At 42.4% G+C, this 22,689-nt stretch overlaps 1 protein-coding gene and 1 pseudogene across 1 annotated transcript in view; both read left to right on the plus strand.

Annotated features, from left to right (window-relative positions):
- Window positions 1–6,609: 6,609 nt before the first annotated feature.
- LOC103717421 overlaps window positions 6,610–22,689 on the plus strand; it is a 56,978-nt gene continuing 40,898 nt past the window's right edge. The window contains exon 1 of the mRNA XM_039123710.1: window positions 6,610–6,988. The gene's annotated coding sequence lies outside the window, so the exon portion shown is untranslated. The remainder of the gene's footprint in view (window positions 6,989–22,689) is intronic.
- Window positions 8,443–14,732, plus strand: LOC120110010 (annotated as a pseudogene).

Below are 22,689 nucleotides of genomic sequence, written 5' to 3' on the forward strand. Positions count from 1 at the left end.
CATGTTTCGGCCTATTTGGTCTTTGAAGATCCGGCTGACCAGCCTTTGATAAGTTGCCCCGGCATTTTTTAAGCCGAATGGCATCACTTTGTAGCAGTAGGTTCCCCCGTCGGTGATGAAGGCTGTCTTTTCCTCATCTTCTGGCGCCATGCGGATCTGGTTGTATCCGGAAAAGGCGTCCATGAATGCCAGCAGCTCGTGACCCGAGGTGGAGTCCACGAGCTGGTCGATGCTGGGGAGTGGGAAGCTGTCCTTTGGGCAGGCTTTATTCAGGTCGGTGTAGTCCACGCACATACGCCACTTCCCGCTGGCTTTCTTGACGAGGACCACATTGGCGAGCCACTCCGGGTAGGATATCTCCCGGATGAAGCCAGCTTCAAGGAGCTTGCTGACCTCCTCGGCTGCTGCTCGCTGTCGTTCAGGGGCGGCGCCTCGCTTCTTTTGTCGCACGGGCTTGCTGGTTGGCTTCACTTGGAGCCGGTGGACCATGATCTCCGGATCTATCCCCGGCATGTCTGCAGGCGACCATGCGAAGACATCCATGTTGTCTCGTAGAAAATTGACGAGGCGACCCTCTCATGCTCGTTGAGGCCAGAGCCGACCTGCACGGTTAGCTCGGGAGTTCTCTCGTAAAAACTTGAATTAATAACTCACCAGGCTCTACTTTCTGAGGGTTGACCCGTGCCTCCATCTTAGTCGAGGGCTGGTCAGTTGCTGGGAGGCACCTCGGCTGGTGCTTTGCCTCGTGGGTCGCCAGGTAGCATCGCCTTGCCACCATTTGGTCCCTCGAACTTCGCCGACTCCCTGGCTGGTGGGGAATCGCATGAGCAGGTGGTGGTCGAGACCACTGCTCGGAGGGCGTTGAGGCCTGGCCTTCCGAGGATGGCATTGTAGACTGAGGGCAGGCGTATTACAAGGAAGCTCATCCCCACGGTACTTTCACGGGGGCGAGCCCGGCTGTGACCAGAAGGTCGATCTCGCCCTCTACTGGGACTGAATCCCCAGTAAATCCAACTAACGGAGCATTCATCCTCCGTAGCTGCTCTTTGTCATCCCCATTTTACAATAGCACCAAAATACAAAACATTCGCCGAGCTTCCATTATCAACCAAGATGCGTTTTACATCAAATTTATTTATGATCATGGAGATGACCACGGCATCATCATGGGGAGTTTCGACTCCCTCTAGATCATCATCTGAAAAGGAGATGGCTTCAGAGGCGCGCAGGCGCTTCGAGGAGGTTCTTCCCCTGAAGCTTCTCCAGCCGAGGCCCCGCCTCGGATGGTGTTGATGATGCCGGCGATGGGCCTGTTGGCATTTGAACCTTCAGGCTGTGCGCTCCTTCGGCTGGCTTCTTCTCTTCACGCCGGCCTTGCACGAACCGATCGAGCACCCCTCGGCGGATGAGTGCTTCGATCTCGTTTCGGAGCTGATAACAATCCTCAGTATCATGGCCGTGATCCCGGTGGAAACGGCAATACTTCCGGGATCACGCCGGATTCTGGTATCTTGTTTGGAGGTGGGAGCCGGATGCGATCCCGACCCAATCTCCATGAGGATTTCAGCCCGAGGAGCATTGAGGGGAGTGTATTTTCATACCTCCCTTCGGGTGCATGGGCCCGCAGTGGGAACCTCGGGCGGAGTGGTGACCTCTGCTGTGGCGGTCCCCTCAACCGGGGTGGACTCTTCGGGCGGGGCGGATTCTTGCTCGTCGCGGAGACGGGCTTCTGGGCTGGCCGCGCTCCTCGCGGCGTCTCTTCTTGGGGTTCTGCTCGGTCCCGCCCCGCCTAACAGCCACGGCTTCCTCAGCCTTGGCGTACTTCCGCGCCCGAGCGAACATTTCGGTGAGGTCCGCGGGAAATTCTTCTCGATCGAGAAGAGGAACCTGTAAGACCGGGCTCCAGTCTTTAGCGCTGACATGGCGATTGACTGGTCAAGCTCCCGGACCTCCCATGTTGCGGCGGTAAACCGGTCCAAATACTCCTTGAAGGATTCTCCCTCCTTTTGTTTGATATCAAGGAGGGAGTCGATGTCCGCCGCTGGGGCTGGCTGGCGGCAAAATTGCCAGCAAATTGTCTGCCGAGCTGCTCAAAAGAGACAGTACTCGGCTTCAGCCCGGTAAACCAAGCCGGGCTGGTCCTCGGAGTGTCGCCGGAAAAGCCTTGCACATCATGGCCTCCGAGGCTCCTTGTAGGGCCATTAAGACCCGGTAACTTTCCAGGTGGTCAAGGGGATCAGCCTTGCCGTTGTAAGGCTCCACCTGGGGCATCTTGAACCGTAGTGGAACCGGTTCATCTTCAATCTCCGGGAGAAGGGCGACTTCGTAGTGAACTCGAAGTCGCCATCACGTCCTGATTTTCTTCCGTGGAGTGCCTGGATTTGGCGCTCCAGCTTCTCGACCTTCTTGTCGAGTTCGTCATTCTGGAGGATCGCTGCAGCGGTTCGTTCGGGTGCAGGTTGCCCTGGAACCGACTCAGCTTCTGAAGGTTGTGGCCAGCCTCCGTGGCCTCTGACTGGGTGCTCTCTCCAGAGGGAGGCCTGGACTTGAGAGTCCTGACCTCGAAGGGGAAGTCCGCTTGTAGGGGGCTCCGGTTGAACTGGAGCCGGAGGAGCGGTGCCGTTGGGATGCCCCTGGGTTGCAGCTTTGGACAGCGGTAGCCAAGGCTGCACCTGTTGCACCAGGGCATCAAACTGCTCCGGCCGAACTTGAGGGTGACTCGGCCGGAGGTGGGAGTTTCGGACAGAATGTTCAGGACTGGGTGGAGGACGTCGAGAGGCGTTGGAAGCCCCTTTGCTTCTTAGCTTCATGGCAGCGACTCGGGCCCTTCCTCTAGCGCCAACTGTTGCTGGAAATTGGACCCGGGGGCCGCCGCGAAACCAGGGGAGGAGGAGCTCCGCCGGGAGGGCGGACGGCGGTGCGCCGGCCGGCTGCGTCCTTGGGGGTGAGAGAGCGGAGAAGAGTGCGTCCTGTCCTGTCCTGCAAAAAAGCCGGTGGCCGGGCTCCCGGCGCCGGCCCTCCGATGCTTAAGTCAGAGGGGGCAATATGTGGAGAGAGCAAGGAAGAGATATGTGGAGAAATAAAGAGAATATTGTGTTCAATTGTGTCTGTGCTGTCTTCCCGTCCCCCTCTTTTTTCCCCCAGGTTCCCTTTTATAGAGGGATATTTGTTACCTGGGAGGTGACAGGGGAATTTGTCCTTTTTGTATAATTGGGCACGATTTGGCCCATTAATGGCGTAGTGGAGAATAAGGCCGAATCAGACCGGAGTCAGGGAGTTGTCGGTCGGATCGGACCTGTTGGAGTGGTTGAACCGTCGGCCGTAGTGGGCCTGGGGTTCGTGATGGTAAGTGCATTTATTACCGAGTGAACCGGCGTCAGGGAGAGCCATACGCTTTGATGGTTCAGTGATCCGGAGATCGTCTTGGGCCGTGTTCATTAAATGACTGAGTGCATCGGAGACTTGAGGGGGTCTCATGCATTAATGACAGGTCGTGCCAGAATACCTGCGGAGATCTTGTGCCTTGATGGCTCAAGATGGTGGCAGGTGGCAGTTGTAGTGGAGTTGCGTATATAGCCCCAGATCTTTCAAGTTAGGCGGGATGAATTGGTTAAGGCATCGGCTCGGCAGGGGTGCCGAGCCGAGCTGGTCGCCCAGTGGGGCGCCCTGTGGCGGGGTTGCTTCTAGTGCTTCTGGTCGGCGCCCTTCGGCAGCGCCTTCTAGCCGAGCGCCTCTATTTGGCGCTCTCGTCTTTCTGGTCGGCGCTCTTTAGTCGGGCGCCTTTCTGGTCGGCGCTCTTTGGTCGAGCGCCTCCGTGGTGGTATGACTTGGGTTTTTCCCCCAACACATCCCTTCAAACAAAATATGCAAAAACATGATTATAGTAAGAAATTATAGATCATCTATGAGAGGATCCATACGGGCTTTTTTTTAGTCCTACATTAGTTATGTGCTAGAGAAATCATGAGTACTTAAACAAGACTAAGAAACTCAAAATAATACCTTTTAGCTAGCTTTTTTTTCTTACAAAATCATGGATTATTACAAAATGATATCAGACTAGACCTAACATATGGCCTGTACAGATTAGGAAACATTGCAACATAGTTACTTCTGGAACTACAGACCGATCATAGTATTGTGATTGAATTTAAGCCTAGAAAAAATATTAGAGCTTAAATGAGAAGAGTATGTAAGGATCCATACAGGCGTATGCTTAATTCACATCGATTATGCACTAGGAAGAACTTGGATAATGATACCGAGACTAAGGAATATAAAAGAATACATGCTGGCTAGCCTATGTGGGTAAGGTCCTAGGTTGTCAAAATCCGCTTTCGATCATTCTTTTAATTTATTAGAGATGTGAAAGTGTGTAACTGATAGAGTACATAGAAGACCCGATTGATATCTAGGTGAATTGAGCAATGATTACTAATGAGTGATTGGAACCAATACTCATTTAAGTAACAATAAGTCCTTTCAAAACTATCCTAGAAAAGTGGGTTAATTTATCAAAAATTTCTTTCTCAAAGAGAACCCACTATTGAAGGCATAAGAAATTGGTATATACAAAATTGCTTGTCTACTTATAGAGAATTTGCATTTACAAAGTTGTTTTTAGGTTGCTTGTCTACTTATTTTATATATACAAAAAATTCGTCTAATCAAAAGACATAAAAAATTGGTATGGCTCAAGAGAATCGGTGTGATACACACAAAGTGATTGAGTACAAACTTGCCTAGATGGTAGCGAGTAGGCCTGGAAAACTTTTCACGTGTACTGGTGGGCACCCTAAAGTATTTTCCTTTATTTTGTGCTTATACTATGTAGCTACATTGGTAAGTCACATATACCAAAATATAGGCATAATAATATTACCAAAGATGGGCATCCATGTTAATATCGCGAAAACTGACTTAGATGCTAACTTAGTGTTTGGGTCATGAGTGAACAATTCAGCTGTGGGTGAAACATGGATTAATCCATTGGCCTATGAAATCATTTGTACAGTATAATAATGAATATTTAAAAGTAATAAAAATTTAAAAATGTAAAAAATGAATAAATATAAAAGTTACGACAATCATAATTTAATTAGTTATTGCATATGTAATATCCATGATCCACATAAAAAATAATAAAATATCCATACCATAAATATGATAGATTATTGCAATTTATTTTATAGAAGAATAAATATAAATATATCTATTAGTATATTTCACTAAATATATCTCTTACTGAATTCATGCTTAGCATACCAAAGACCAACTTGGCTAAGGATTTGGGTTGCCAAGATACTGGTCTTACTACAAGCCTTCAGTCAGATTGAATTTGCATTAAAAATATATTTTAAAATTTAAGATATAAAAATAGAATTAATATAAAATATGTATATTTTATAATTTTCTATTTTGATTCTACTTTTTAAATCACATTGATCGACATTCTATGCTACTCTTTGAAGATAGCATAAACAGAAAATAATCATTAATTATTTAATTTTAAAACCTATGAAATTATTTATAGTATGGAAAAATATGTGAAACTTATTGATTTTGTATGTTTCATTCTCTTCCAAAAGATTGAAATGATTATATTTTATACAATTATTTGATTATGAAATATGGGATGTGAGGCTTGATGAACCTTGATATGGGTTACAGCATTTCCAGTAGCTGATTGGATGAGCTAATATAGGATGCGAGCTTGATGAACCGTCACTCTAGGTTGTAGCAATCCCTGCAGCTGTTAGTATTGCTTCATGATGCTTTCGATTGTTAGTTTGCTTCCCTACTGATGCCTGTTAATGCTCTTTTGTAAGAGTTTAAGGGGTTGCCTCCCATTCCTAAAAAAAGACTTTAGGTTTTTCTTCCTGAAAACCAGCTAATTTTTTGATGGATCCGAATGCATTTCCAAATCCTTTAAGAAATCAGATGGGCCAGAGGTGGTTTGCTGGTTTTCCAGCTGGTCCAATGTGGCAGCAATAACCATGGGACTTAGACAACCTCTCGGTATAGCTAAGATCAAAACTTAATTCTAAAAATAAAACAATAAATATATTTATAATTTTTTTTAATAAGGATGCAATTATGTTTGTCTGATAAACTGAATATTTTTGGTGCTAATACGGTGGGCAGGTGGTTTATTAGAGTCTAAATATTAACTCTGCCATCGCTGCCCAATAGAAAAAAAATCTTCAGGTTTGCTTCAATAATTTTATAGAATTGAGCTGAAAATTCTGTAGAATTCAAAAATTAGGCCGTCTGTTTAAGTATGACTGTGTATCGACTAATATGAACTAGCCTAAATTCAAAATTTTATTTTATAATTTTTTTTTTCTTACGGTCCAAAGACTACGACTTGGGTTTCGATTTGAACAAATTTTTAAAAAATACAAGCTAAATATACTAAAAGGGTTGATTCTATAAAATTTTAGTTTAATTCTATAAAAAGATCTAAATAAGCTCGGCATTTGTACAAGTTTAGAAAAAAATTCGGCAGAGATAAATATTTTTTTTATAATAAAAAGCAGCTGCAGCAACTTCCCATTGACGCGAAGCCAAGCCACTTTCTCAGGGCTTGCCCTCCGCCTACCGTACCCCTGTGCTTAATAATCCAAAAGGCGCGATCCCTCTCTACAAAACGACCCTTCTACGGCTCCATCATTCGTTTTCAAAAAAGAAAACACTCTCTAAAAAAACGTTTACACAAAGTAGCCGAGGCTGGGTCCTCTCCACGAAGAAAATGTTCCAGATTTTAGTCGAGATCTACCGCAGCTGAAGAGAGTGAGATTGGATAGTGAAAAAAATGATTTTTGGAGAGTTTTGGAACCGGGAACGATGCTCGCTCGAGAGAATCTCCTCTTCGAACGATATATAAGAGGAGGCAGATGAGGACCTCGAAGAGCACCCAAGCCCGCTGTAGAGAAGCCCTTGTCCTCCTCCGTTTAGAGCAGGCTCCTCTCCTTCGAATCCCTTTGAAGTATAAATCCCATCGATCTAGAGCTAGGGTTTGTGATTTCTTGGAAAGGTATTGTCTTGAATGTGAATTGATGAATATCCTTGGAAGAAATCTGTGCTTCATTTTACACCGATAATTGCACTTTCTACTATGTCGGATCTGCAGTTAAATATCAAAATATGAACTTATGATCGGATGATATGTTGTGTTTGAGTGAGTAGTGTTGGGGAATTTCGATGCTGGGTTATGCAGAATTCCTGTTTGATGCAGAGCTGCGAGAGGAACGGAGTTTTTGATTTAATCTCGCTGTTTCTGGTTTATGTGTAGTTGCGTATTTGTTAGGCTTCATTCGAATTTGTGAGCTTGCGTACTGATTTGACTTGGGTAATTTGCTTCCTGTATTCAAGTCTGCTAGAAATAAACCTCCAGTTAATTAGTTCTATCATTCAACTGAATCACCTCTGCGGTACTCTTCATTACACTGTGCTATTTGTGATGTAATTACTTAGGAAAATAATAAAATTTCCTATACCTTTTTCAGACAATATGATCACCGTTTTGTATGCATTTATTGATATTGGTATTAGCTATGCAGGCTTTTTACTCGTATATCTTCAAATGCCTAAATTATCAAGAGTTATATTAGAATGCATGCTCCATTTTATAGTGCTGTAACTATTTCCTTTGCTATTAAATATTAATCTTGCGCTTTTCTGAGTTGTTGAAGTGTTTGTAATTCTTTTCAGCGTATATATTGCTACTCTTTAGCAGTCAAGGACACTTCTATATAGGTTTTCTGAAATGACTTCCCAGTGCTGGCCCTTCAAAAGCAAATAGACTTTCAACAGATATTGGTGGGTTCCAATGGAAGTGGCAATCCCTTTGAGCCAAATACATTTTTCCTCAAGGAGGATGTCTCTATTTCTCGTGCAAAAGCAATGCACAATCTGAAACCAAAGCTCCTAGCAAGAGTAAGTACAGCGAAGTTTATATCAGCAGTTGCAGGGATCTGGGATTATGTTGGTCAGCCAGCAATTTTTCATGCAATGGAAGTTTGAAAATACCAACGACATTTGTCAGAAGGATAATCTTATAGCTATTCTGATGGCCAACAAAGCATAAATCTAGATCTGCAATGGAGAAATTTCTGCAATAATCTCACATCCAGTAACTCTTTCTCATCATCTGCAAAGTCAACTTTGAAGATTGAAACAATTAAGAAAGGTTGTTGTTTGCTTCATGCATAAGATGTCAGTAATTCTTTCATCTGTAAAAATGTCCAGGTCAGTGATCTCTCATTTGCTTGTAGACTCTTATGGAATCGATAAGGTGGCAAGCCAAGAGGTTTCCAATGATCTGGCACACCCATATGAAAGTACAAACTAGGGAGAAAGTTCTGACCAAACCCACTAGCAATGGAATCGGGATGGAACAGATGATAACTGCACCATTGCAGAAGAAATTCTTTGGCTTGATTATCTGCTAATCGGAGTGAAGGAGGTAATATCGCAACTGACTGTGAAGATGTTTCTAGTGGTAATGTTGTGAATTTATAGAAAATGTTCTACAAACTCTGGTTCTCATTATTCAACTTATAATTGTCAACCATTGAAAAACCACGAAAGAGGCAATCATTGTTTTAGAAATCCAAGTTCAACTGATTGACACTTGGACAGTGCCAACAAGAAACGACTCTTTATGTGCCGTCATTGAATCCTCAGGCGAAATTTCTGCTTCCAAGGATTGTAATGTTCATGATAATAGTACAAAATTACATGACAAGCTTGTTCATGGAGCAAGAGCCTTCTCTAAGCATTGGTTATCCATACAAAATAAATTCAAGTTGCCTTTTCCAAGAATAGACATGCCATGGCAGGAGCACTGGCTGGAACATTGGTTAGCCTTTGTCTTCATCCTGTTGAATACAGTTAAGACCATCATTCAGGCTAATGGCATGGGTCAAAAATCATCTTATCTCATTGTTAGGAGAATTATATCTGAAAAAGGTAAAATTGAGTGCATATGCTTAGGATGTTCATTTGTTGCTATTACTTGAAGAATGTGATGGGAACCCTTCTAAAAATGTGCTTCGAATTTGTTTAGGCATGCTGGGACTTTACCGTGGAATTGCTAGCAATATTGCTTCTTCAGCGCCAATATCTGCAATTTTATACTTTCACATATGAATCAGTTAAGGGAGATCTGCTGCCTCTTCTGCCAAAGGTGATTTTTGGTCCTTGCATCTGTGAGATGGTCATTATTTGTGGCAGGTACTCTTTCTATTTGCCTTCGTTGGCCTTACTGGTCTTCGTTATACAGGAATACCATTCCTTGGCACATTGCATTGCTGGTGGCTGTTCAAGTATAGCGACCTCTTTTGTCTTTACTCCTAGTGAACGCATTAAGCAGCAGATGCAAGTGGGTTTACAGTATCAGAACTGCTGGTAATCTTTTATTGTATATTCCATTTCATCTCAAGTTTGAGAGTGTTTATTTAAATTCTTTTGTTGGTATTTTTCTCTTACAACCAAGAGCTATTACGGAATAAGTTATACTTAAGTTATAAGATACCTGGTTTGGCAACAAAACCAAGCATTATTTTTATTTTTTTAAGCAACTTGAATTTGAGGGTAAATGACACTGGTTAGACTCCAGGTGCATCTATCGCTTCTCCCAAGCATAGCCTTCACATGCATAGAGTATGAACTTTGATGAGCATTGAGTTCTTTGCAGCCATATTTTGTCATTTGCTAGCAACATCAGCATAAGATATCCTGTTGATCCAACCATGGAGTGGATCAGGGTAACCAGTCTTCAACTAATTTTTAAGCTAGCCACTCACCCAGAAGAGAAGCTGTTGTTGATCCTATCAAAAAATTAATAATTCTTGATAAAATTTTCAAGACATGTTTCGGACTTTGCAAAGTTTAACTATCACATATGTTAGCTGCAGAAATTTAATCAGCATTATAACTTTCTCTCAGAAATCATACTTCCTGTAAATTCTTTGTATAGCGTATGTCAGTTCTTCAATCTCTCAAAAGAAAGCTTTTTGCAGGAATGCTATGATTGGATGTCTTGAAAAAGGTGGTGTGTCTTCATTATATGCTGGATGGGGTGCAGTCCTTTGCAGGAACATCCCACACTCTATCATTAAAGTATTTTGCTTTACTTAAGTTTGTTATTACTTAACTTTCAAACATGTGATAACTATAGTGAGTCTGTGTTTTTTTGTTTGCTCTGTCTGCTTTTAAATACATACGGTGTTTTAAAAGGCTCATACGTTTCCAGTGCTTACATATATAAATCCATCTGCATGCAGTTCTATACCTATGAAAGCCTGAAGCAGTTGGTCTTGGGATCAGCAAAGCCTAGATGCTAGTCTCAACACATTGCAAACGGTTAGTTCTCTGTCCATCTTCCTGCAGTGAGCACTATACTGTCAGGTATTGGACCTGCCAACATTATCATTATTAACAGCCATCAATTATGGTTTGTTTTAAAGAAAAGTTTTTGTAATTGTGTATTCTGAGAATGTGTACTAAACTGCAGTTCTCTCTGTGAGCTAATGCTCAACCTGCCTTCATTTTGTGAAGACTGGAGATCTCATATATGCAGTTTAGTGATAGGGGAATAATGCTATTCACTAATAATCTAGTTATGTAAACCTCTACTTAGGCATTCCAGAACTGCTTGTGCAGTGGTTAGAACAATAACTTACACATAGTATCAAAAATGTATACCAAACCATATTATTTGTGTGTGTGGGAGCATGTTTATATATATTAGCAAAGGATTCAGCATGTTATAGTTTTAAGTTTGCCACTAGTGTTGAGTTTTAACTTCTGTCATTGGAGTTCTAAAATAGCTAGCTACCGTACTAGTTTCAAATTAAGACAGGTGGGCATCCTGTGTTGTTGCTGCTCTGTTCTGTATGCATGTTTTCGGTAGCCTGGTTTATATTTAAGGATTTTTTCTGAAGAGCCTATGCACTGCCAATTAAGAAGGTCTGGATAATGTGTGACAATATGCTGGTTGCCGCTGCTATTACTTCTGTGGATGCTGCTATTGCTGCTATTATTATTGTATGCTAGCCAAATCAGGTATGCTGATTATGCTTTAATAGATCATGTGTCATGAGAATCTCTGTGTGGGCATCCACATGTGCAAGGATTTCTTGATCACAAATCAGCAGAAGCCAGAGTTTTCTGTTAGGGTTAATGGTTATGAAAGTTTGCAACAATTAGTGAGCATCTAGTACCGACCTACTAAGGCTATTATCTTGTCTTGATCTTATGTACAAATGCGGTCCATTTCAAGCCAATGAATTTTATACTTTATATGTTTCTTTTTATGTAGTATCTAAGGATGATTACATGCAGTATTAGACATTAAATAAGCACACACGAATTGAATAGAATGATTGTATCTTTGCAGCTAGTATGCGGTGGCCTTGCTGGATCTACCGCGGCTTTGTTCACGACTCCTTTTGATGTAGTGAAGACAAGACTACAGACACAAGTGAGTTTCCATGCTTGCATTAGTGATGACTTCAAGAGAGATGATAAACAATTTAACGCTGTCCTTATAGAATTCAATTATCCTGAGTAGAGAAATTTTGATTAATAATTCCTGCATTTTGCCTTTGAACCATAACAGTTAAGCCTCACCTTATCCATTTTGACCAGGCATCATCTATTATTTAAATTTATTGTGCTGTTCTGATGCAGTAAGATGCATGAATTTTTCTTTGCATGTCTCCTTTTCAGGATTTGCGGTTCAAGAATGTCTTGAATTTCAACTTATAAAATAAAAAAGATAATGAATATTCAACTATCATTAGATATTAGACATTTATATGAGAATCATCTTTCGGCTTTAGCTTGCTTTTTAAGTCATATATGTCAAAATTTGGCCACAATTTTAAGACCCCTATTAATCTGGGAACGAACTAATCTAGAGTTCTATTCTTTTAGTTGAGGACACACACAAAAAACTGTTGAGAGTGGGCATATCGTATATAAGCATCATTCTAATTGTTACTTGTCAAATATTGCGTGTATAATGCCTTCTGAAGGTATAATGTACTATCACATGAACTTGTTAATATTTGGAAACTCTAGTATGTTGTGTCATTCATATCAAATAAACCTAGACATTTTTGGGCTGGGCCAGGTTCATTTCAGGTCATAATGCAAGGTCAAGAACCAAATAGTTGGAAGGAGCCTAAACTAGCTGACCTTGCACCTACTTTAATATAGCCGAAATCTAGCCTGATTATTAAACAGTTAAACCATAAGCATGAGGTAGGATGAGCCCTGCATGGCCTAACCCTCGGTTCAACACTCAAAGGCAACCTTCATTTCATGGCTGCCTTGAGAGAGATACGGGGGTTGAGGAGGGGGAGGGGCTAGGCCTATATGGGTAGAGGGGATGTTTGGGAAAGAGAAAAGAGGAAGGTTGGGGTTGTGATTTAGTTTTGGGAAAGAGAGGAGTCATGGATCAGCGATTAGGTACTGGAGGGTGTAGTTGAGAGTGGTGCGGGGGAGTGGAGAGGAGAGCCATGAGACGGAGATTAAGGGAGATAGAGAGGGGACACAGCATACCTTGGGTGCAATGGTAGTCACTGACATGTGATGCGTCTATGGAGGCAGAGGAGGGAAGGGATGAAGGGATAGAGGAAAGAGAGGGAAAGCTGCTAAAGTGGGAGGAGAGGGGACATGGGTGAAGCAATAAAGGAAGCAATTTTAGGGTTGAAACTAAGGACAATATTAGGAATTATTGATACATTTATCATATATAAACTGTTTGGGCAGGCAAGCCAAGCCAAGGTACACTTATATCCAGCTCGTGCCTAACCCTGACCCAAAATTAACTCAGGCAAAAAATTGTGAGGCCAATAAAACTTGGCAGGCCGATATTTCTTGTGCAGACCTGCGAGAATCTGGCCAGGTGGGCTGGACAAAAAATGCTAGATAAGTTAGATTATATTCGGTAGATGTATTATTTGCGATTAGTTAATTAGATTTGATAAATGTACTATTTGTAGTTTTGAGAGCAAAATCATAAAATATTTAATGCAGGGGAGGTATTCTTGATTACAAAAAGTCATAATGAGGCCAGGGCTTCCCTTTGAGTCCCAATTAAATGAATGCTTGATGCAATTAACTAAAATGAATACTGGAAGTACCTGATAAGTAACTAAACAACTGCAAGAAAGCAATTTGTTGAAGCTGATGGCTTGAATATCATCAATTTTGGGAATATGAGATCAGATACTTTTTTTATGTCTTGTAACCACTTACATGTGTGAGCTTAGAGAGTTCTGTACTTTTAATGAGAAATTATTATCTAGGCTCCTGGAACTCTTGGAAGGTACAATGGGGTTCTTCATGCGCTTCAAGAAATAGCTAGGGAAGAAGGTTTGCAAGGTCTTTACAAGTGAGTGTAATTTCATCATCTCTCTGTCATATAGTTACTTTAAATGAATCCATGCAATCATTCCTCTGTTGACAATTGAACAACCAATTCACTTATGCTCTAAGCATGTAATTATGCTTGTAATCTTCAGTATTGAGATTACTTCACCTAAATTTTGATATAAGCTGATATTTTCTCTTTTTCCGTGTTCAGGGGCTTGACTCCGAGGTTGGCTATGTATGTTTCTCAAGGAGCCATCTTCTTTGCGTCATATGAGTTTCTCAAAGCAGTTTTTGCTTTGGAAGTTCCACAACCACCTTCCCAAGTCACCGAGATCAAACAAAAAGCAGATGATCTTGCACCATCAAAAATGCACAAACTGCATTCATAAGTACAGTTTGAGCACATATTTGAAAGTTCATATGAAGTTATTTTTTCAAAGAAAGAAAGTCATAGATATACCAACTTAAGAAAGCATCTACAGGAGCACTGTCGGTTGGAAGAACAAAGCTCAAGTTAGATTTTGCAATCCCATTTATTTCCAACCAACATATTTTAATTTTCTTTGAGGTTTTTGAGGTTTTTGTTCTGCTAATGCTCCTTTTGTTTCTCTAGAATTCTATTCATCGCAAACTAAATATCTTGTTGACAATTCAGAGTTACAACCACACTTCAACTGGATAAAGGCAGGATATTAGCCATCCCACCCCCCCACAATAAAAAAAATCCGGAAAGGAAAAACATTACATTCTCTTGGGGAAGATGAACAGTTTGCTCCATTAATTTGGATTCTTGTATGTCCTCTTGTTTCTGTTTATTTCTTCATCCTGAATTAATGCTACATGGGTATACTTCTGCAACCATGGATGCAAACTGCCTCAAGCATCAGATCCAACAGCATTTCAAGCAGCATTCTAAACATCATGGAGCCTTTCTATTCTCCAAAGATTTCAAGATTCTTATCAAGCAGCAGAAAATGTCATCTGGATGTTATCTTTACATGATTGTATGTTTGCTTGATCTCTTTGTGGTGGATCTTGAAGAGCTAGGAAACCGAACCCACGATATTTTGCTATGCTAGCCGCAAAAGCAGGAGGACCCGATAACAGAAGTGGAGGCTATAGCTAATTCTAAGGGGGATTAGTTGACCATGTGAACGTTGCTTGAGTTTAGGAAAGGAGTTTATTGAGTTTGTTGAGTCAGTTGAGTCTGTTTAGGAGTCTAAGTAGCCGTTGGGCTTACTTATTATAAATAAGTCTTTGGACAGTCGGATAGGGCATTGAATTTGATTGTAATTGTAGTTTTGTCTTCAGCCCAAATTAGAGAAATCTATTGTATTTTAGTATTTCAGCTTGTGTCAGTTGTTAGTTTTCAACAAATCTGGTATCAGAGCACATGGGAACTAATAAGGAGCGATTGGACAGGCTGGAGCTCGAATTGCAGGACGTGCGCGATGGCTTGCAGCAATCGATGATTGAATCTAAGGAAACACGAGCTCAGATGCCAGGAGTGGAGGATAAGTTGAAGGAGGTCCTCAACTCCTTATTTGGCTTTCATGTGTCCTGGGAAAAATCATCTCAACACCATGGCAAGAAGAGTTCATTGTCTCAAGAAGGGTCCAACAGAAGGCTTCCATTATTCCACCCCCACAAGATTCATTAAGATGGATTTTCCAAAATTTTTTGGTAGTGATCCAATAGAGTGGCTTAGCAGAGCTTCTCAATACTTCGACTTTCAGGAAACTGTGGAGGAGCAGAAGGTCGCTTTAGCATCCTTCCACCTAGAGGGAGAAGCAAACCAGTGGTGACAATGGCTCCAGAGAGCCAAAAAAATGAAGGAGTGGAAATTACCTGGGGTTTATTCAAGCATGAAATCATGACTCGTTTTGGTCCCACAGAGTATGAGTTCTTTGATGAAGCACTCTCCAGAGTGAAGCAAACGGGTACCCTCAGGGACTACCAACAGTGAGTTTGAAAGGTTGGCTAATAGAGTGACTGGGTGGCCTCAATCGGCTCTTGTTGGAACCTATGTCGGAGGCCTACACGATGACATCACAGATGAAGTACAAATAGCTAAACCAAAGATTCTCCGCGAGGCTATCAAAACAAGTCGTTGGCTCCCCAGTTAAGCGCATATCATGGGAAGAGATGGAGAGAAGGAGAGAGATAGGTCTGTGCTTTAATTGTAATAATCGATTCACCCCTGGCTATAAATGTAAAACTTCACAGCTCTTCTTGATCGAAGGAGGAGAGGACGAGGAAGGCGAAACCAGCAACAACGTTCCCAAATCTATTCGAATAATCAAAGAATTGGAATAGGAAGGAGTAGAGGAGCAAGCCGAGATCACCCTCCACGCTTTTTCGGGTTGGAAGGGGCCACATATAATGAAGTTGTAGTCATTTATAGGCAAACACCCAGTTACGATGTTGGTAGACAGCGGCTCTAGCCACAATTTTGTGAGTCACCGAGTTGCTCGACACCTTCACTTACCAGTTACTTCAACCGATAGTTTCAATGCGAGAATTGCAGATGGAGGCCAACTATCTTGCCAAGAAAAGCATTGAAGCCGTACCATTGGAGATCCAAGGTTTTTCTTTTGCTGTCACTTTTTTTTTTCTCTTCCACTACAAGGATTGGATATTGTATTGGGCGTGCAATGGTTGGTAGAATTGGGTCCTATACTATGTGATTGGCACAACATGACAATGAGATTTAATTGGCAAGGGGAGTCTCAAGTACTTCATGGTCAAAAGGATCCCTCTTCAATGGCAATTACTTTACGGTCTCTTGAGAAAGATATTGATGGTGGGGGTGCCTTATTCGCATTATTGGTCAAGGAAGTCGAACACACAAAGGTGAGTGCCCCACAAATGCCAACCGATATAGATAAATATTAGAAGAGTTTGCGGCGATTTTTGAGGAACCACGTTCTTTGCCTCCCTTTAGAGAAGTTGACCATTGAATTCCATTGTGAGAAGGGGTTTTGGCTATCAATGTGCGCCCTTACAGATACACGCACTTCCAAAAGAATGAGATTGAATGACAAGTAATAGAGATGCTCGAGAAAGGGATCATCCGTCCTAGCCGCAGCCCGGTTTCCTCACCAGTCTTACTGATTAAGAAAAAGGATGGGTCTTGGCATTTTTGTACTGATTATATGGCATTAAACAAAGCGACGATCAAAGATTGCTTTCCCATTCCAACAATAGATGACTTGCTCGATGAATTGCACGACGCCAAGTATTTCACCAAGCTTGACCTTAGAGCCAGATACCACCAAATCCGAGTCCATCCTGAAGATGTGCACAAGACGACATTCTGAACACAGTGGGCATTTTGAATATCTTGTTATGCCTTTTGGGCTTTGTAATGCGCCTTCAACATTTCAATCCACCATAAATTCCATCTTCAAGCTACTCTTACGTAAGTTCGTCCTTGTATTTTTTGATGATATTTTAGTGTATAGTCGCTCTTGGGAGATGCATTTGGAACACATTAGAGTGGTTTTTAAAATTTTGCAAGATCAGCAATTTTTTCTTAAATGCTCTAAATGTGCGTTCGGACAAGAGAAGGTGGATTATTTGGGACATCTAATTTCTAAGGAAGGAGTGCATGTGGATGAAAGCAAGATCACTGCTATGAAGAATTGGCCTAGGCCCACCAATGTGACCGAACTCCGGAGATTCTTGGGGCTTATGGGGTACTACCATAAGTTTGTACGCAACTACGGAATTATTGCATCACCTTTAACATAATTATTGAAGAAAGGACAATTCCACTGGGATGAAAAAGCAACGAAAGCTTTCAAAGAGCTCAAATCCGCCATGTCCGCAACCCCGGTATTGTCTATTCCTAATTTTAATGAAATTTTTGTAATAGAAGCCGATGCTTCAGATGCAGGTATTGGAGCTGTACTATCCCAACAAGGTTGACCAATGTCATTTTTAAGCAGAGTTTTGTGACCAAGAAAGACAGCCCGGCCCATTTATTCAAAGGAGATGCTTGCCATACTTGAAGCCATTCGGTGTTGGTGGCTCTATCTCCTGGGCAGAAAATTTCGGATCCTAATGGATCAACGCAGCCTAAAGTTCTTCTTAGAGCAATGTGTAGCTAACCCAGAGCAACAAAAATGGGTCACCAAGTTGCTGGGCTACGAATATGAGATATTGTACAGACCGGGCAAAGAGATCAGTGCAGCAGATTTACTATCGAGGGAAGTGGGGTCACCAACATTGTGGGCAATTTCTGAGCCCCAGTTCATGATTTGGGCTGAAATTAAAAAAGCAGCAGCCAATGGCCCATGGGTTCAAGAAATAAAGAGCCACATAGAAATTGAGCCTGAAGAAGTGCCTCACTATGAGTGGAAGGATGATTTACTATGGTTCAAAGGATGTGTAGCTGTCCCACCAGATTCAATCTTGAAGTCTCGTCTACTCGAGGAGTTTCATGACACAAAAATAGGAGGCCACTTGGGAGTATTGCGAACTTGGAAAAGAATTGCTCAAGCATTTCATTGGAGCAGGCTCAAGAAATATGTGCAGAATTATGTTGCAGCATGTGACATGTGTCAACGAAACAAGACCGACTCTCGAACACCAGCAGGCCTCTTTCAGCCTCTTCTCGTGCCATTGCAAGTATGGGAGGATGTTTCTTTGGATTTCATAGGGGGACCGCCGAACTCCAATGAAAAAAATGCCATACTCGTGGTGGTGGATCGCTTGACAAAATACACCCACTTCATTGGTGTGACCCATCCATTCACAACCAAGAAAATAGCAGAGGTGTACATTGAAAGTGTAGCACGTCTCCATGGTATTCCTCAAATATTCTTAGTGATCGCGATGCTTTGTTTGCTAGCAATTTTTGGAAGGAATTCTTTAAGTTGCGAGGAATGCAATTTAAGATGTCATCCGCTTATCACCCCGAGACTGACGGTCAGACGAAAGTGGTAAACCGGAGCCTTCAACAATACCTCCGCTGCTTATCAAGTCAAGCGCCAAAGCAATGGAGTCGTCATCTACCTTGGGCGGAATTTTGATACAATACCACATTCCACCGTGCAATTTGGCTCACTCCGTTTCAAGCTTTGCATGGAAGATCCCACTTGTAATCACTCATTATCTACCAGAAAGTGCAGTGGTGCAAGAAGTGGATAAGGAGCTGCGTAATCGGGATGAGTTGCTAAGATGTCTAAGGAAGAATTTGGAAACAACCAGGAATTGAATGAAGCAACAAGCAGATGCTCATCGCTGTGATGGTTCCTTTGAGGTGAATGATTGGGTCTTTCTCAAGTTGCAGCCATTTAGACAACAGTCGTGTTCAAGCGAGCTAACTAAAAGCTTGCTAATAAATACTTTTGGACCTTATCAGGTGATGGAGAAGATAGGTGCTGTAGCTTAAAAACTGGAGCTACCAGAGCACTCTAAGGTTCGCTCGGTGTTCCACAGCTCATGCCTAGCGACGCATAGGAACGAGAAAAGTCTCACAGTGCATTGCGCCTCCAGTTTCAGAAGAGGGTTATCTTATGCTTGAGCCAATAGCTGTCAAGCATTTCCACTGGGTGTAACAAGGTGATAATCGAAGTGTCAGTTCAGTGGAAGCATCTGCCTAATGAAAGAAGCCACTTGGGAGTCAACCAAACTGATGCAAAATCAGTTTTCAGATTTCGACCTTGAGGGCAAGGTCGAAGTTCCAAGGCGGTGCGTGATGGATCTCGAAGAGTTAGGAAACCGAACCCATGATATTTTGCTATGCTAGCCGCAACAGGAGGACCAGTTCAAAAGATAATAAAAGTGGAGGCTGGAGCTAATTCTAAGGAGGATTTGTTGACTATGTGAACGTTGCTTGAGTTTAGGAAGGGAGTTTGTTGAGTCTGTTCAGAAGTCTAAGTAGCTGTTGGGCTTACTTATTATAAATAGGTCTTTGGACAGCAGGATAGGGCATTGAATTTGATTGTAATTGTAGTTTTGTCTCCATCCCAAATTGGAGAATTCTATTGCATTTTATTATTTCAGCTTGAGTCAGTTGCTGGGTTTCAACACCTTGTCAATTACCTTTTTGTTTTTTGTACACGTTAGCAATACATGTACCAGTTTATGTGTGCTTAGACAACTTAATAAAAACGAAATGTTGGATCTCCCTCCCTCCCTGAGCCAAGAAATATTTTCAATTAACATTATTCAACAAGGTGGCAGATCTGAAGCTGCTTGCTTTTGTAATCGCAGCATCATTTGGTCAGCATCAGATAACACAGACATGCAATGCAGGAAGAGAAGATTCTTTTTCTCTACAAGGCACTTTTTTTTAAAAAAAAAAAAGGAAAAAAAAAGAACGGAGAGATTTCGGATAGCTTGACATTTTGGAGGTAGAGGAACAATTCCGGTGGTCGACGGTGGCAACAGCCAGCGAGGAGGACGGAGAGGGAGGAGCCCGAGTCCACGGCCGTGGGGTTGCCTTGGAGTGATGAAGGGGGTAGGGGGCGGCTCTTGACGGAACTAACGGATTCCGTTAGTTCCCGTCCCCTCCCTCGCGATTGTGCGTTAGGATATGTGCAGGGGCGGCTCAATACATTCTGGAGCCTAAGGCGAATCCAGTGAATGAGGCCTTTTTTTAAATAATAATTTTTTTTAATAATAATTTTTTTAATAAATATAAAATACTTAAAAAAAATATGAAAATAGATAGCTATCAAGTACACTATTTCAACCATGAATCTAACAAAGATAGATAAGAAGCCTTTTCAATTTAATATAATTCTTGAATGGAAGCATATAAAAGTAATTATTCTAAATGAAGGGCCATGAAATTGATTAAATAACTGAGATAATACTTGGCAATACTGTTTACCATGTCAAGCAAGAGCAGAGTAGGAAAAGATCATCCCATGGCACTTCATGGTCAAGATAAAGAAAAGGATTTGTCCATAAAGAAACTTCTCAATAAGAGAAAGTAGGGTCATTATGGGAAATTCACTCCATCAAATTAATAAAAGTCCCATCCCACCATCTCCCCTTCAAGTGAGTACCCAAGGAGCAATTGCAACATCACGGCACAGCAACCATTCAACCCCCTCCCTCCTTTTCTCTCTCTACCACCCAAGAGGGGAGAAGAAACCGAGAGGAGAAAACTAAAAGAATCTCCACCCTCCAAGATGTCCATCTCCAATCCCCCCTATCTTTCTTCCGGATGGCCCAGCTGGATCAGGAGTAATGTGAGGGAAGGAAAACCAAGACCAAAAACAAAAAAGAGAAGGGATGAAAGGTAAGAGTGGCTTCAGGCGTCTATCAAGCCAACCAAATCCCTCCTCTCTCTCTCTCTCTCTCTCTCTCCCCCCCCCCCCCCCCCCCCCCCCCCCCCCCCCCCCCCCCCCCCATCCAAAACAAAACTACTGTCCCCAACTTCCAAATTGCCCCTCTGCAGGCCAGAAAACTCTCCACCGATGGAGGGGGGAAGATTCGTAGCCAGCTCCTGATCCCGTTTATATGGGGCCTTTGCTTCCTTTTGGTCAGCCTCCCGGGGCCTTCCATTGGCCCGGGGCCTTAGGCGACCGCCTCAGTCGCTTAAGGCTCAGGCCGGCCCTGGATATGTGAATGGGCTTACGTGGCGTGTTACAGCGTGTATGTTAGGATTTTTTTTTTCAGGACAAGTTACATGAATTGACACGGCTCCTTGAAAGCTATAGAATGTTAAATTGTCTAACCAGCATATGGAGGCCTAGAATGCAATAACAGGTGTCTCAAAGCACATCTAAAAGATCATAGATGTACTCTGCAAAATGAGTTTTGTTATGTTAAGATTTATAACATGCATTAGTTATTTATACATCTCAAAAGTAAAACTTTGTTTGCAATTCTTGAATAAGTGTAAGAATTCCGAGATGGATCAAAGGTAGTGGCAACTTAATTTGGATATGCATGTATCTACATGTTCACCTAAAGAAAAACCCTTCAACTATCAAGGAAAATAGGGGTCAATTCTAGATGGCAAGGTTTCAGGTTGCAGTGTTGCATGCTTGATGTTGTCGTGATTTTTTGAGAAGAAAAATAGGATGTACATGGTGAGAGTGAAATGGCTACAAAAATTATGCGGTCACTACAGCGGAAAAAAAAGTTTCGCCGACTCTTAGCTGCAGATGCAAGAAAGAAGTGTTGGCAATTTGGTCACTGTGCCAAAAATTGCTGATCCTTCTTTCGGGAGAAATCTGAATTAGACGATGCTTATCAGCATTGTCGGAATTTTAAAGAAAATTTTGACCTCCGACAATGCTTATAAGTGTCGTTAGAGGCTAAAATTGATGGCGCTTTCTAAAAGAATCATTGGAAGCCTAGGCCAAACAACATGACGCTTTCTAAAAGCATCATCGGAGGCCTTCTAAGCTAAGATGATGCTTTAGAAAGCGTTATCGGAGTTTCTGAGTGAGACAACGCTTTAGAAAGCGTCGTCGGAGTCCAAAATTTTTACTTCTGCGAAGTGGGATGGCGCTTTAGAAAACGTCGTCGGAGTGTCTCCTTCGGCCCCTTCCAGAGCATTCCCCACCATCCCACTCCCAATAAATCCCAAACCCCTCTCCCCCCTGCTGCCCCAATAAATCCCTAACCCCCCTTCCCCCCCCCCGCCCCGTGCGTGGAGTCTCTCCTCCAGTAGTCGGGCCCCAACGCCATCGCCTCCGTTGTCCGAGAGATATTCTGGTTCAAGGAACCGGGGGTGACTGCATCGGTCCCACGAGGGGTGAACCCTGTGGCTTCCTGCCTCACTGTGAAGGGCACCGAGGACGTGCTCAACCAGCAGTTCGCCTTCGAGCTGTCGACCAGCCGCGAGACCATGTACTTCATCACCGACTTCGAAAGTGTTAGATAAAAAAATATGAGGAAGAACACTCAAGAAGAAAGTTTGGAAGAAAAATAATTTTCATTTAACTCACATCTAAACACAATTAGAGTACATGGATATTTATAGGGACTTTAGATGGTCTTTTAACCTCCCTAATTGAATTAGTCATTACACCATTCATAACCCCAAATAAATCTCAAATAACTCTCTCTAAATAAATTTCTTATAACTCCATGTAACTCCCACATGACCAAAAAACCAAAAGACATGTAACTCCTCACCATACTAATATGCAATTATTGAAATAAAACCATAAGTTACTAAATATTAAAAACTAAGTTTAGTAACCAACACCCCCCCTTAAACTTGGTTTTGCAACTCCAAGCAAACTCCTTAACTTGCAAAAAGTTTCACTCTTGAGGGGCTTAGTGAATATATCCGCTACTTGATCTTGAGATTTGACATGTACAAGC

Source organism: Phoenix dactylifera, chromosome 2 (assembly GCF_009389715.1).
Source record: "Phoenix dactylifera cultivar Barhee BC4 chromosome 2, palm_55x_up_171113_PBpolish2nd_filt_p, whole genome shotgun sequence".
NCBI lineage: Eukaryota > Viridiplantae > Streptophyta > Magnoliopsida > Arecales > Arecaceae > Phoenix > Phoenix dactylifera.